The sequence below is a fragment of the Lissotriton vulgaris genome, chromosome 5 (assembly GCF_964263255.1).
Source record: "Lissotriton vulgaris chromosome 5, aLisVul1.2, whole genome shotgun sequence".
NCBI lineage: Eukaryota > Metazoa > Chordata > Amphibia > Caudata > Salamandridae > Lissotriton > Lissotriton vulgaris.
Genome location: NC_141693.1, coordinates 64,197,897 through 64,213,532, shown reverse-complemented (window position 1 = coordinate 64,213,532; position 15,636 = coordinate 64,197,897). Strand labels below are relative to the sequence as shown.

At 52.0% G+C, this 15,636-nt stretch overlaps 1 pseudogene; it reads left to right on the top strand.

Moving 5' to 3' along the window:
• Positions 1–15,636, top strand: part of LOC147710176 (E3 ubiquitin-protein ligase TRIM39-like) — a 110,491-nt pseudogene that overhangs the window by 28,151 nt on the left and 66,704 nt on the right.

Below are 15,636 nucleotides of genomic sequence, written 5' to 3'. Positions count from 1 at the left end.
TCAAATGTAATTAACTCACAGTGGTCGTCCTTATACCATACCTCGTGCTCCCTCATATTAAACCTAATGGGACCGGATTCTAAGAGTTTTCCATCCACCGCAAACACACCCTCAGGGGTTCTCTTCTCAATCAGTTCTACTCCCAGTGTGAGGGCTTCCTTTTCGTCCACGAAGCAGCCTGTGGCCCATGAATCCACCATGACTTGGATATGTTTTTTTTCTTGACCCACAACAAACTCCATGTTGATAAAGAAGTGTTCTGAACTATCACTGGAATTGTTCTTCACTGAAGGGATTTCACTAATGCTCAAGGATTCCCCTTCCTTACTTCTCAAGCAAATCAGTTTCCGACGACTTGTCCGCTGCCACTGCGCCCATTTGTCCAAACTTGGGACGAATGTTTCTAGGCTTAACAGGGCACTCGCGGAGGTAATGCCCTTTCTACCCGCAGTATAAACATAGTCCCTGTTTCCGCCGGTATTCCCGTTCATTGGGTGTGAGAGAAGCCCAGATTGCCTCTGTTAGAAGGGGCGGCCCCAGAGGCCAGGTTATGTCCACCCGACTGCTCCGTGACCCACCTCTCCTGCCAATAATACCGAGCCTTGACGAGAGGTCCTTCCCTGGGAGGACTTCGAGTAATGAATCGTACACACTGAGATCACACCACACTTACAAACGGACACCACACCGTAGGTTTTCAGTAACAAGTTCTTTATGAACAGAAAAAGGAATCAGCACTCTTATTTACAAGTGATCGAGTGATCGTAAAGTCTCAGAGATTTGGGTAAAAGGGAAGCGGGACAGTCTTAGTCTTTTGGCCAATACGAAGCGTATCAATCCTCGAGCCGGGGGGATACGGGTGATGGTAGTCGTACTGGATGTCCTACTCACTTCAGGTCGTTCAGTTCGTGTTGGTAGCGTTGATGGTCTAGCCAGACCGAGTACTCCTCGAGCCGCGACGAAGTCAGCAGGGCTCGATCCGGAGGATAGTTCTTGAGGAGCCGCGACCACGTCAGCAGGGCTCAGGAGGTTCGCTGAAAATTTTTAAGGTTCAAGATCGAGCCGCGACGAGGTCAGCAGGGCTCCGATGTTCCGGTTCCGTAGTTACGAGGAAGAGCCGCAACAGCATCAGCAGGGCTCGAAGAGTTCCAAAGTTCAGTTTTCCCCAAGGGTAAGCCGCGATCAGATCAGCAGGGCTCTCTTGTCCAGGATACAACCGCCCGCTAGTTCTTGGGCGGGCCTTGATATGGTCCAGTGGCCCTTTGAGGTCTTAGGCCTTGGGGGCTGGTCGTTGGTGAGGTCCGGCGGTAGGCCCTTTGATCTCTTTGAGGATGCGTCCGGGAAATCCCAGACGCCCAGCAGGGTCCGGAGCCAGCACTCGGGGAGGCCAGAGGGGCGATCGAAACCGGCACCCAGGGGATGGACAGAGGTGTGACAGAAACCAGTCTCTATGGGGAGGCCGGAGGTGCAATCGAAACTCCCTGTCTTATCTCCCTCGGGGAGCCCTCACCCTCCCAGCTGGGGCTGGCGTGTCTGGAGCCTAAGTCTCGCTGGGGCTGGGGTTATGCTAGGCCCAGGAATTTAGGGATCTCGGGAAGAGAAAATGGCTGCTGGTGGGCCTATGGGGCCATGGGAGTATGGGGGTATGCCGGGGCTGGTCGTCGGCGTTTGGGCGGACATGGACAGGACGACCAGGGATTTCCGGGCGCGGGGCTAAGCTAACGGGGTGCTGAGGATCGGGGGGAACCATGCCACGAGGCCAGGTCCAACACGCGTCCCCCCCCCAGCTGAAAGGCGGAGAGAACTACCCATACCCTTGGGGGTTCTCTTCACTGAGGCGGAAGAATCGGGACAGGCCGTCTGCGTTGGCATGGTCAACACCAGGCCGGTGCTCAACAGTGAAGTCCATCCCCAGGAGGGAGATGGACCATCGCAACAATTTGGGGTTCTCCCCTCTCATTTGCATTAGCCACCGAAGGGGTCGGTGGTCGGTTTGGACCCGGATGTGAGTACCGAACAGGTAGGGCCTCAGCTTCTTCAGGGCCCAAACCACCGCAAAGGCATCCCGCTCGATGGTGCTCCACCTTTGCTCTCGAGGGAGTAACCTCCGGCTAATGAAGGCCACTGGCTGATCCAGGCCTTTCTCGTTCATCTGGTACAGGACGGCTCCGAAGCCATGCTCGGACGCGTCCGTTTGGACCACGAATTCTCGGGAGTAGTTGAGGCCTGTAACACAGGAGCAGTACACATGGCATGTTTCAATGCTTCGAACGCCTCTTGGCAGGCGGGGGTCCAGCTAACTTTCTTCGGCTGGTTTTTGGAGGTTAACTCCGTGAGGGGAACTACGATGCTGCCATACCCCTTTATGAACCTTCAGTAGTATCCCGTGAGCCCTAGGAACGCCCGCACCTCCGTCTGGGTGGTGGGGGCCTCCCAGGCCACGATTGCATCGATCTTGGGTTGGAGGGGTGCTACGAGGCCGCTCCCGACCTGGTGCGCCAGGAAGACCACGGACCCTTGTCCGATTTGGCACTTGCTGGCTTTGATGGTGAGACCCGCCCTCTGCAGGGCTACCAAGACTTCCCAGAGGTGGAGGAGATGTTCGGTCCAGTGGGAGCTGAATACCGCAATATCGTCCAGATACGCGGCACTGAATTCCTCCAACCCAGCCAGTACCTGGTTAATCAGCCTCTGAAAGGTGGCGGGCGTTTTTCATTCCGAAGGGCATCACCAGGAAATGGTAGTGACCATCCGGGGTGGAGAAGGCGGATCTCTCTCTGGCTACCTCTGTCAGGGCGATCTGCCAGTATCCGCTGGTCAAGTCGAAGGTGCTGAGATAGCGAGCAGATCCTAGACGGTCAATGAGCTCGTCTGCTCGGGGAATGGGGTGGGCGTCGGTTCTGGTGACTGCGTTGAGCCCGCGGTAGTCTACACAGAACCTCAGCTCGGGAACAGCGCCGGGGGAGGCGGCCTTCGGAACCAGAACCACGGGGCAGGCCCATGAGCTGTCGGAGGCTTCGACCACCCCCAGGGCTAGCATCTTAGAGACTTCGGCCTTGATGCAGACTCGGACTCTGTCGGGAATGCGGTAGGCTCTGTGCCGTACCGGAAGGCTGTCACCAACTGGTGACGCCGGGGACGAAAGAGAATAGGTCAGCGAACTGTCCCAGTAGCTGGCGGCAGTCCTTGCGCTGCTCGGGGGTGAGGGAGGGGGAGAGACTCACTCCCTCTACGGAGCCATCTTTTTCTTTTGCACACAGGAGATCGGGGGGAGGCTCCGTGTCCTCTACCGCTCCGTCGTCGGTGGCGAGGAGCAAACTCAACTCAGACCGCACGAAGTGGGGTTTAAGGCGGTTCACATGAAGGACCCGCAAGGGGTTCCTGGGGGACTGCACATCGATGAGGTTGGTAACCTGGCTCTTTCGTTCTACCACCTTGAAGGGCCCTGTCCACTTGCTTTGCAGGGCACAAGGTTCCACAGGGGCCATCACCCAGACCTGTTGTCCGGGCTGAAACTCGACCAGAGTGGCATTCTGGTCATACCACCTTTTCATCTCTTCTTGACTGGCCTCAAGGTTTGCCTCGGCCAGCTCTCGGAACTTCCGAGTCTGGTTTCGGAGGGCCAGAATGTATCGAAACACATCTGGAGGGGGGTCCAGAGACGCCGTCTCCCACCCTTCTTTGACCAGGCTGAGGGGCCCCCGAACGGGGTGCCCATATAGCAGCTCGAAAGGGCTAAACACAAAAGGACTTCTGGGGAACTTCTCGGTACGCGAACAGGAGGCAGGGAAGGAGGACGTCTCATTTGCGCCTCAGGGGCTCCTCGAGACCCATAATCATTTCCTTGAGGGTGCGGTTGAACCGCTCAACCAGGCCGTTACCTTGGGGATGGTATGGGGTGGTGAACTTGTACGTCACCCCACACTGTTGCCAGAGGGACTTCATGTACTTGGAGATGAAGTTCGGCCCTCGGTCGCTCACTAATTCTCGCGGGAATCCCACCCAGGAGAAGATCCCCATGAGGGTCCGCCCCACTACGGGGGCCGTCACCGTTCGGCGGGGAATGGCCTCGGGATATCGGGTAGCATGGTCTACCAGGACAAGGATGAATCGGTGGCCTAAGGAGGTCCGGGGGTCAAGGGGCCCCACAATGTCTATTCCCACCCGTTCAAAGGGGGTACTGACCACGGGAAAGGGTTGGAGGGGAGCCTCGCGCCTCCCTCCGCTCTTTCCGCTGGCCTGACATGTGGGGCAGGACTTGCAGTGGGCCTCCACATCGGAGCGCATGTGGGGCCAGTAGAAATGTGTGACCAGACGGTGGTATGTTTTGTCTTGTCCCAAGTGTCCCGCCAAGGGCACATCATGGGCCAGGTTCAGGAGGAAGCTGCGGAAACGTAGGAGTACCACCAGTTCCCGGGCTGACCCTAGTTCGGCGGACTTTTGCTCACTATACAGTAGGCCGTTTTCCCAATATACGTGGTGGGAGCCGGACTGGTCACCGGCGGCCTGGGCGGCGGCCTGCTGCCGCGGCCCCACTAGAGAGGGACAGGAGGTCTGTTCCAGGCAGAACTCCTCTCGAGAAGGCCCCCCCTCCTGGCGCCACTGGGCTAGCTCGGGGAGGTCGTCCGTGTTCGGGGTTGATTCATCGGCCGGGCCCGGGGAATCTGGATCGGAGTTACTGCCCTCGCCGGGAAAAAGATCGAGGCCTTCGGTTCGCCCCCTGCCCTCTGGCTCGGCGGGGACAGGGCGAGGGTTCTCGGGTTCCACCCCCTTGGGGGCGGACACTCGGGCGGTCATGGAACGTGTGTTCACGCAGGCCCACTCGGGCAGGCCCACCATCTCCAGGTGAGTTCTCCGCTCTACCTGCTTCCACGGGGAGCTCTCCAGGTCGTTACCTAGTAGACCGTCCACGAGCATGTCGGTGCAGACTGCTACTCGCAATTCCCCGGAGACGCCCTCCCACTCGAACGGGACCTGAGCTATTCGGCAGGTGCGGACGGAGTTGTCAGCGGAGATCACCCTGCAGGAGTCGTGGGGTATGATTTGGTCTTCTGTAACTAGGTGCCCCCTTACTGCAGTAATGCTGGCCCCTGTGTCTCGGAGGGCCCCTATGCGGTGCCCGTTGACGGTCACCTGCTGTCGGTATTTTTCAGTGTTATCGGGCCGGAGAGCTCCGGGAACCAACTCTTTATACCCCAGGGAGACTAAGGTCATGGCTGCTGGTTCCCACCCCTTTGTGTCCTCTACTTCTTCTTCTTCCAGGCCCACTGTGGCTAGCTGGCGCGCGGGGGGCGGGGGGGGGGGGGGGGGGGCTCGCAGCAGCGGGTTTTCTGAGCATGGGGCAGTTGGGGTCACTGGCATAATGCCCTGTTTGTTGACATGGGTAGCAGGCTGTGCTTATTCTGGGTCCCTGTCTAGCTGGGGGAACCCAGCCCTTGTGGCAGTAGGGGAGGTCCCGGACTGGTTTCTAGGGGGGCTTCGTGGAGGCCCTGCCTGGGGTCCCCTCTGTCTACCCTGGCCCCTCTGGCGGGGAGATCCTTGCTCGTTTCGGCCATAATCCCCCACGGAACCCCGTGGGACTCTGGTGCTCACCCATCGATCGGCCTCAACATCAGCTTCCGGGGGTCGGCCAACTTGCTGTCCAGAAGGTGCTGTCTTAATTCCACAAAGCAGTTGTTGGACAGGTGTTCGTAGGCAATGAGATTAAAGAGTCCTTCAAAGGAGGTCACCTTGCTGCCCTTGATCCACCCTTCCAAGGCCCGGCTGTAGAAATTCACGTATTCCACCCAAGTGGTGCCGGGGATCTTCTTGCAGTCTCTGAATCGTTACCGATACATCTCGGGGGTGAGCCCATATCGAGATAGTAGGGCGTCCTTCATATGGGGGTAGGAGTTCAGGACGGTGGTGGGTAGGTCCAGCATGGTGTGTCTCCCCTCACTGAGGAAGCGACCCCATAATCCGGCCCCCCAATCCTTTTTAGGTACTCGATGGGAGGTAATGGCGACCTCATACGCCTTGAACCATTGCTGGATGTCGTCCCCCTTGTAATATTCCTTCACGACATCCTTTGGTATATGCACTTTAGCTTCGGCCGGGGAAGGGACTTCTCTGTTCCCCAGGGGTCGGGCCTCTTTGTTTCTGGCCTTGAGTTCTAGTTCCTTTAAGCTGCGCTCATGTTCAAGCTGGAGTTTATTTCCTTCATGTTCCCTCTGGAGCTTCTTCTCTTCCAGTTCTCCTTGCAGCCGTAATTGTTCTACGGCCAGTTTCTTTTCAGCCAACTTGAGTTCTTCTATTTTAAGGCGTTCGAGTTCTAACTCGTGGTTACGGTTGCGTTCTTGGTCTGTCATTTCCTCTATCGACAGAACCTTCTCCGCGCTGGTATTCCGTGTCAGGGAGTCGGCTCCCTCCTCTTCTTGGCCGTAGGTTTCTATCGGTGTCTCTTCCTGCATGCCATTTCTTTCTGTCGTGGGGATGTGGGCCCCGGCGTCTACCCAGGCCGCCAGGGCTTTCTGGTAGTCGTCTTTGGTACTTAAGCCAGTGGTAGCGATGTGGAAGTCTTTGCAGAATTGTTTTAGTTCTCGGTGGGTATATTCGTCCAGAAGGTCCTTTTGGAATGTGGTCTTTTCGCTTGTTCTGGTGAGACTCATGGTTGTTCTTTGTTCAGGTGGTGTGTCAGTCACTTTACTGTACGATTCCTAGACGTAGGCTATTATCCCGTCGCTTGCCACCAATGTTAGAAGGGGCGGCCCCAGAGGCCAGGTTATGTCCACCCTACTGCTCCGTGACCCACCTCTCCTGCCAATAATGCAGAGCCTTGACGAGAGGTCCTCCCCCGGGAGGACTTCGAGTAATGAATCGTACACACTGAGATCACACCACACTTACGAACGGACACCACACCGTAGGTTTTCAGTAACAAGTTCTTTATGAACAGAAAAAGGAATCAGCACTCTTATTTACAAGCGATCGAGTGATCGTAAAGTCTCAGAGGTTCGGGTAAAAGGGAAGCGGGACAGTCTTAGTCTTTTGGCCAATACGAAGCATATCAATCCTCGAGCCGGGGGGATACGGGTGATGGTAGTTGTACTGGATGTCCTACTCACTTCAGGTCGTTCAGTTCGTGTTGATGGTGTCGATAGTCCAACCAGACCAGAGTACTCCTCGAGCCACGACGAAGTCAGCAGGGCTCGATCCGGAGGATAGTTCTTGAGGACCGCGACCACGTCAGCAGGGCTCAGGAGGTTTGATGAAAATTTTTTAAGGTTCAAGATCGAGCCGCGACGAGGTCAGCAGGGCTCCGATGTTCCGGTTCCGTAGTTACGAGGAAGAGCCGCGAAAGCGTCAGCAGGGCTCGAAGAGTTCCAAAGTTCAGGTTTCCCCAAGGGTAAGCCACGATCAGATCAGCAGGTCTCTCTTGTCCAGGATACAACCGCCCGCTAGTTCTTGGGCGGGCCTTGATATAGTCCAGTGGCCCTTTGATGTCCGGGCCCCTCGCAGGCGGAGGTCTTAGGCCTTGGGGGCTGGTCGTTGGTGAGGTCCGGCGGTAGGCCCTTTGATCTCTTTGAGGATGCGTCCGAGAATTCCCAGACGCCCAGCAGGGTCTGGAGCCAGCACTCGGGGAAGCCAGAGGTGCGATCGAAACCGGCTCCCAGGGGATGGCCAGAGGTGTGACAGAAACCAGTCTCTCAGGGGAGGCCGGAGGTGCAATTGAAACTCCCTGTCTTATCTCCCTCGGGGAGCCCTCACCCTCCCAGCTGGGGCTGGTGTGTCTGGAGCCTAAGTGTCGCTGGGGCTGGGGTTATGCTAAGCCCAGGGAGTCAGGGATCTCGGGAACGGAAAATGGCTGCCTGTGGGCCTATGGGGCCTTGCAGGGTCTGGCGCGCAGAGCCGGGGAGGAGTACGGGGGTATGCCGGGGCTGGTCGTCGGCGTTTGGGCGGACATGGACAGGACGACCAGGGGTTTCTGGGCGCGGGGCTAAGCTAACGGGGGGCTGAGGATCGGGGGGAACCACGCCACGAGGCCAGGTCCAACAGCCCCTATCTCCATGGGTTCAGAAGGAGTCAATCCATGCTCGGAGGTCTTTGGCTGGTCAAAGCGCTGAGGTACTCGTTCCCTTCTTCTGGGGTCACCTTTACGTTCCTTCAAGCGATGATCCTGGCGCAATGTTAGTTTTATCAACCCGGGGCAGGTTTTTCGTTGAGGATCCACTTGCGCTAGAACATCTTTCAGGTCATCCCGAAGCCCTTGATAGAATATGCCACCAATTGTCGGAAGGAGTTGAGGTATACCAACAGATCCTTGCTACCTTGCTTCAATTCAAGCAACTCCTTACCTGCAGAAAAAGTTTCTGCCCTGCGGTCAAATGTTTTTTCGAACTCCTCCTTGAAAGTGTCCCAATCATGGAGGAGGGGGTCGTCTCATCTCACTATAGGGACGCCCACTGTGCAGCGTCCCCAGCTAAGTATGAGATCACGAAGGCTACTCGTGATTGGTTTGTTGAGAACATCCTGGGTTTGCAATTGAAATGAAGCATTACTTGGGTCAGGAACGCGTGTACCTTATGCATATCCCAATAATATCTTTCGGGAGGGGCCAACAGGATCTGCTTGAATGAGAGGGCTGTGTCGAGGGTGGGGGTGGGCATAAAGACCGATAGGTTTACGTTGGAGACCCAGGTTTAAGTCTGTGGCTGTTCTGAGCTGGTGGCATAAAGGAAGAATTCAATCTTCATGGGGTTTAACTTTAATACATTAGTTGACATCCAATGAGATCCGAGTAGAATATGAGGATGTCATTGGGTGAGGATATTTTAGGTAGAGTTGGGAATAATCTCTATATTGATGGATCTTGATGCTGCTGTCTGTAAGGCTGGATCCGAGAGATCCCATGGAGAGGTTAAAGATGATGAGAGAAAGGATGGAGCCCTGAAGTACTCTGCTGTAGACAGGGCATTTCTGTGATCTTGTGGAACCTATTTGTAAGAACTGGTGACAGTTAGTGAGGTTGGATGTGAACCATTTCAAGACAGTGTCTTCGAAATCCATCATTTTTTTTGTGTGTTGATCAGGGCCAGCTAGTCGCCTGTGTCGAAGGCAGCAGAGAGGTCCTGGGGTCCAGGGGTCGTTCTTGTTGTTGAGGAGGAGGGTGTTGTTAACTACTTGTAGTGTGGCTGTGTCAGGGCTCCATACACAGTTATTGCACTTATAAGACGTGTTTGCTTAGATATTTTCACTTGGTTGTGTGTTGTTTTGGAATGTTTGATAATGTCTCTAGGACAACGTTTCTTCTTTAGTGTCTTTTTTTTAATATATTTTTATTTTCATTTTATCAGAACATAACATGGCAATCATACAATTAACTGTACACATATCCAGGTCCCCTCCCCACCCCTTCCAGAGTTGTCCATTTCCATCAAGAGTCATCTCGGGCAATTTGGCACCAATAAGAGCATTGCATGGTTCCCCCATAATATCCCAGTCAAAGCCTTCCCGGGAGTGCCCATGGAATTGAATAATCTAGTACATAGAGCAGTCCCTTCACAGCCCCCCATCCAAGCCATGATAGTATCTCCATTTAGACCAGACCCTACGGAACTTCGTCGGGCACCCTCTAGCCTTGTAAGTCACTCTCTCGGCTGCCATGTACATATCTAAACCTCGTCTCCATTCCTCTATCTCCGGGGGTTCAGGGGACCCCCAGTGTTTCGCAATGTCTCTTTTGGCTACCACTAGCGCCAACACCAAGAAGGTCAATAAAGGCCTAGTGAGGTCGACATCGTTGGTCATACCCAATAAGGCTAGTCTGGGGTCCGGCTGGAGGGGGATCCCCACGACCTCGCTGAGTTCCTTAAAAATGCTAGCCCAGTAATGGGAGATCGAAGCACATGTCCACATAAGGTGGTAAAAGTCCCCGTCCTCCACTTTCCATCTAAGGCATTTCTTGTCCTCCGTTTTTCCCATTCTATAGAGTCGCACTCTGTCGTAATATGTTCTGTGGAGCACATTAATTTGGAGTAGGCGTAGTCTGGACTTAATTGCAAAGTCTCTGGGGTGCATTAAGACTATGTCCCAATCAAGATCGTCCATGTCTCCCACCTCACTTTCCCACGTTCATCTAAGTTTCGCCAGGTCACCCAGCATGTTGTTTGTTAAGGATTTATATGTAAATTAAACTGCTTTCCCCTGTACGTGTTCCTGTAGTAGTCTTCCCTCTAATGGTGCATACTCTGGGAGTTCGAATAACTGGACGTTCTGGTCCTGCCAAGCATGTCTCAGCTGCGCATATTTAAAAAGCTGCGAGGGATGTAGTCCGAAGTCCGCCTTCAATGCCGCGAAGGATTTCAATGCCCCCTTAGCTATCACGTCCCCTATGGTGGAGTTGCCAATGTCATCCCATTGTTGGAAGCCTGTCAGCTTGTTAAGTTCCGTCAGCCACCTGCAGTGCCAGAGTGGCGTCTGTCGAGTAGGCGTCTCCTACCAACCCGTGTGTTTTGTAGCTTTATTCCACAGGAGTAGAGTAATATCCGTTGCCGGGAGGAGCGACTCTCGTCGAGTTCCCCCATAGAGATAGTACAGTAAGTTTCGTGAAGACAGTTTGTGTCTTTCAAGGGCATACGTTGGGTGCTCAGCTGGGGCGTGCATCCAGTCATTGATCGGGGCAATATGCTCCGCTCAATAGAAGGCCTCCAGATTTAGCAGGGAAATTCACCCACTGTACTGGTGTCTCTGGAGAGTTGTTAAGGCTACTCTAGGCTGCTTACCCAGCCAGAGGAACGCCCTCAGATCTGCGTGTATTCTGGATAGCACCGTTACTGGGAGAGGGTAGTCCTCGTTTTGTAGGGCATAGAGGTACTTGGGTAGGATAATCATCTTATAAATTGCTGCTCGGCCTAGGAGTGTAAGTGGGAGCTGCCTCCAGCGGTCCATATCAGTCACGGAGTTCAAGATTATGTGCTCCAAGTTACGTTGGAACGATAGTGTTCTATCTAGGGTTATATAAATTCCGAGGTATTGAAAGCCCTCCACTGTAGTCAGCAATCGTCCCGGTAGTGTCCCCCAGTCTCCCTTCCCCCTGGGGTCTTAAAGTATCGACTTATGCCAATTGATTCAATACCCCGCATGTCTCCTGTATCGTTCCTGTCCGTGGAACAGGGCAGGCAGGGTCGTCTTAGGGCTTGTAATATATAGGAAGATATCATCCGCGTAGAGGGATATTTTCTCCTGCGCGGAATCCAACTCAGTCCTCCTAAAACCTCTGATGTCCGCATTTTGTCGAATCCTAGCGGCCAGCGCTTCAATAGTGAGTGCAAAGGGGAGGGGGGGACAGCGGGCATCCCTGTCTGGTTCCCCTCTGGATCTGGAATTCCCTCGACAGTCTCCCGTTAACTCTGACTCTGGCCCTGGGGCCAGTGTACAAGAGCTGTATCCATTTCTGGAATTTCGGTCCAAAGCTGAACTTCTGCAAAAGTCCCTCTAGGAAAGGCCAGTGAACGGCATCAAATGCCTTCTCGGCGTCGAGGGAGAGAAACCAATGGGGCTCCTCCCTATCCTTCACCTCCTGTAGCCAGTTGTGGGAACGCCGGAGGTTCAGTCTGGTAGCCCTATCAGGAAGGAATCCCGTCTGGTCCAAGTGTACAAGATCCGGTATCACTGACCTCAGCCGTTGCGCCAGGATGGTCGCCAGAAGTTTCACCTCCGTGTTAAGAAGGGAAATGGGGCGGCAGGATGCGGAATCTTCCCTCGGTTTCCCCTCTTTATGGATAGGAATAATTGTCGCCGTGGCAAGGTCGGGGGGGGGAGTCCCTCCTCCTGCAGGGCCCCTTCGAAGAGTCCCTTTAAGTGGCGGACCACGAGATCTGCATTGCGTTTGAAGAACTCAGCCGGGAAGCCATTGGGCCCCGGAGTTTTGCCTGGGCGCAGTCGGGCGATTGCCAGTGATGAAGCTTGTTTCCTTGGACCAGGGATTCTGCTGCTAGGTCCTTCTTGGCAATAACCGGACCCACAATGGAACACCCTTGTCTGTGTCATTGTCTGTGATACTTGGGGCTGGTGCTCACAATCCTGATATGTGTGGCTGGTACTAGCAATACTAATGTATGACTGGTACGTACAGTCTGGGCACTTGTGGCCGGCACTGTAGTGACTCTTTTTTTGTAATTAAGACCACACTTGACAGATCTACACTTATTTCTTGCCCTCCCATCCCTACAGGTAAAACTTCAAGAGTGGCTGCTTGTCCTGAAGAAACAGGAGGGATATTTTCTGGAGTCTAAACTCAAGGAAGAGGAACAATATAAAACCATGAGGGTGAGGGGCTGCAGTGAGTGCTGTGTCTCTGTATATGTCTGTGCCCATATCTTTGTGTGGCCTTTTTAGTTCAAGACACACAGAGGCGGATGAGTCCCCCTACAGACTGGTTCATGGTCCCCACCAGATAAATATACTGACCGGAGTCATTGCACCTGGATATTGGGGCTGAAATCGGACAAGGGCGCGTCCTAAAAAAAAATAAAATCAAGGATTACTCTTCTGACCTTAAGGTAGTACTTGCATACTCACACGGTGTGTGTTAGAGTATGTGTGCAGTGGTGTGGCATTATCTGGCTGTGAGTACGTACCAGCGAGTGTGTGTGCATATGTGTGTGTGTGTGCATGTTCACGCTTAGGTGTACGTGTCTAAGTATGTGTTCTTGTATGGATAGTCTTTGGGAGTACATGCATGTCTGCGCGTCCCTATATCTGTCGGTTCTTTCGGCATGGACTACTGCTTGTGTGTCTCCATATTCATATATAAATTTTGAGCCACAGAGTGTACAAATACATTTCCTTTTCTATATGCATGTGTGTTTGAGGGTTGTGTATGCTTTAGTCTGGATTTATTTGCTTGTACGTTTGTACCTACATAAGTGAATGCCTGCCTGTGGGCTTGTATATCACAAGGTCTGGTGGCATTTGTGAGTGTGCAAATACATGTGTGCATCTGTGAGTTTGTGACATGTATGCATAAGTCTGGTGTCATACATCCGTGAGATTTTATATGCATTTGTGTGTGAGTGTATATGTATGGATGTGTGTCTCTAGGAGTCTGTGCATGCATGAACTGAAGATATCCATCTGTGAGTTTGTACAAGGTTTGTGTGTGAGTCTGCAAATCAATGTGTGTGTCTGTATGAGTGTGGACCTCTGTGGATGTCTGTATGTATGGATTTGAAGTTATCTATCCATCCATCAAACTGAGCAAGCATAGTTTAAGGCCTTTCCTAAACAAAGGTTTTAGCAATGTAATAATGCTACGGTATTGTATATACATCGTCGAACACAATAAATAATATACCTCCCTCTAGACCTCTATTTCTTTACCTTGTAGTATGAATCTTAATGGGTTATAACTACATTTTGTGAAACATCATGGAAACAACATCATCTTATTCAAAAATTGTATTTATTCATTTTGGTTGGTATTTGTATTCATTTACATTGATAGTATCAAAACAGGGAAAAATGTAATCTAAAAAGACATACATATTCATAAAAATCTTTTTGTCACAAGTTTTACTTTTTTATACATTTTCTACTTAGACCAACAATTTCATATCTTTATATACACACTAGCAGCCCGTCCCGACGTTGTCCGGGTTAGAAAATGTATGTGTGTAATATTTGTAATGTTAAAGGATAATTTATTTTAAGACTAGCAGCCCGTCCCGACGTTGACCGGGTATGAATTTCTGCCGGCCAGTAGTATATTGTTTTGTAGGATTTTGTTTTGATATAATTTCTTATCTGTGACAGGCCTGTGAAACGCTCCGATTCACAGTTCCCTGCTGATGCATTTAAGAGTGCGTGTTCAGTAGTGTGTGAACTCGAGTTTCCTACTTTATTTTTCCTTGCAATATTATATATTAGAACATTAGAATGTTGGGAGCTCCATTGAAACAATGGAGTGCTCTGGGCTTATAATGGCTGGTATAAGCCTGGAGCTCCAACATTCTAATCTTTCTATGTTCACAGCTCTGGATGTGCACAAAGGCTTCAGGGAGCCTGAGGGGATTCCAATCCCCTCAGGCTTCCAAAAGGCTTTGTTTTTTTTTGTTAGAACATTCTACCCTCTAGTGGCAGAATGTTCTAATAGCCTTATAGCCCTTCGTAGCTGGGCTATACCGCTATTAAAGTCCCTCTCCCTTGTTAAAGGCCCTCGCCTTCGGCTCGGGCCTTTAACGCTGAAGAGGGCTTTTATTAGCCGGTATAGCCCGCTACGGCGGGCTATAAGGCTTTAGCGCGAACTCGACCACATGGCATGAGCACAATTTACATTACAGAAGAACACATTCATTTGTGGTAGGCATGGGTAGACAAAGCGATTTGCCTGGAATCACAGGATGTTGAGCTGATGCCGAGATTCAAACGTAGCTCCCCAGCTCTAAAGTTCGCAATTCTAGAACTTGTGGCGGGAGGTGTGTCTAAAAGTGTATGTCGGTGCTGGCCATCAATGAGAGAGACCTGTGCATTTTTCAAATCGGTGGTGAAAAAATAGGAGTATGTTGCTGGAGATGTGGGCCGCCGTGCCACCAATGTACTTACCGAGGGAGGGTAAACACCCATTATTCCGCAACTTTCTTTCTGCATACTTTCATTACGAAAGTACCATAACTACGCAATGCCATTATAACGCATGGCATTACATTTTATATGCTTTACCATGCATACATTTACAACGAAATTCGTTGTAAATGCATGAATGGTAAAAGCATATTTTAAAAAAATGTTTGGATAAGGTAAGTATGGGTATAGGGATATATGTTTTGGAGTACTGAGGTATATGTTTTGGGGTGTTTGGGTATTTTAAGGGTTCAGATATAGTTTTGGGTTATGGGGTACAGGGGTAGTTTTAGGGTTTAGGGATAGGTATGGGTTTTGGGGTACAGGGGTATTGTTAGGGTTCAGGAGTAGGTTTGGGTTTTGGGGTACAGGTATTTTAAGGGTTCAGGGCTAGGTTTGGGTTTTGGGGTACAGGTATATTTTAGGGTTCAGGGGTAGGTTTGGGTTTTGGGGTACAGGGGTATTTTTAGGGTTCAGGACTAGGTTTGGGTTTTGGGGTACAGGGGTATTTTTAGGGTTCAGGGGTAGGTTTGGGTTTTGAGGTACAGGGGTATTTATAGGGTTCAGGGCTAGGTTTGGGTTTTGGGGTACAGGGGTATTTTTAGGGTTTAGGGATAGGTTTAGGTTTTTGGGGTACAGGGTATATTTATAGGGTTAAGATGGGTTAGTGTTTAAGGGTGTTGGGGTATTTTAAGGGGTAAGGGTGGGTTATGATTATGGGGTGCAGGGGTATTTAAAGGGAGCAGGGTGGACACCCGGAGGTGGAATGTACAGAACCTGGGAAGGAAAAACAATGAAATATTGGGCACAACGCTCGCTTTTTTTTCCTTAATCCCGCGCCCCGCACATGCCCACGCCCCCAGCACACGATATGAGACATGGCACGAAGGGCGGAACGTACCACATGCCCCCAGCGTTTGTCACGCCCCCAGCACACGCCCACAGCACAACACAGACAAGCCCACAAGGGACTACTTTGCTGGCACGGTTCTTTTACCTTTTAAATGTATATGGTGGGCGTCTGCATAGCCTATGTCC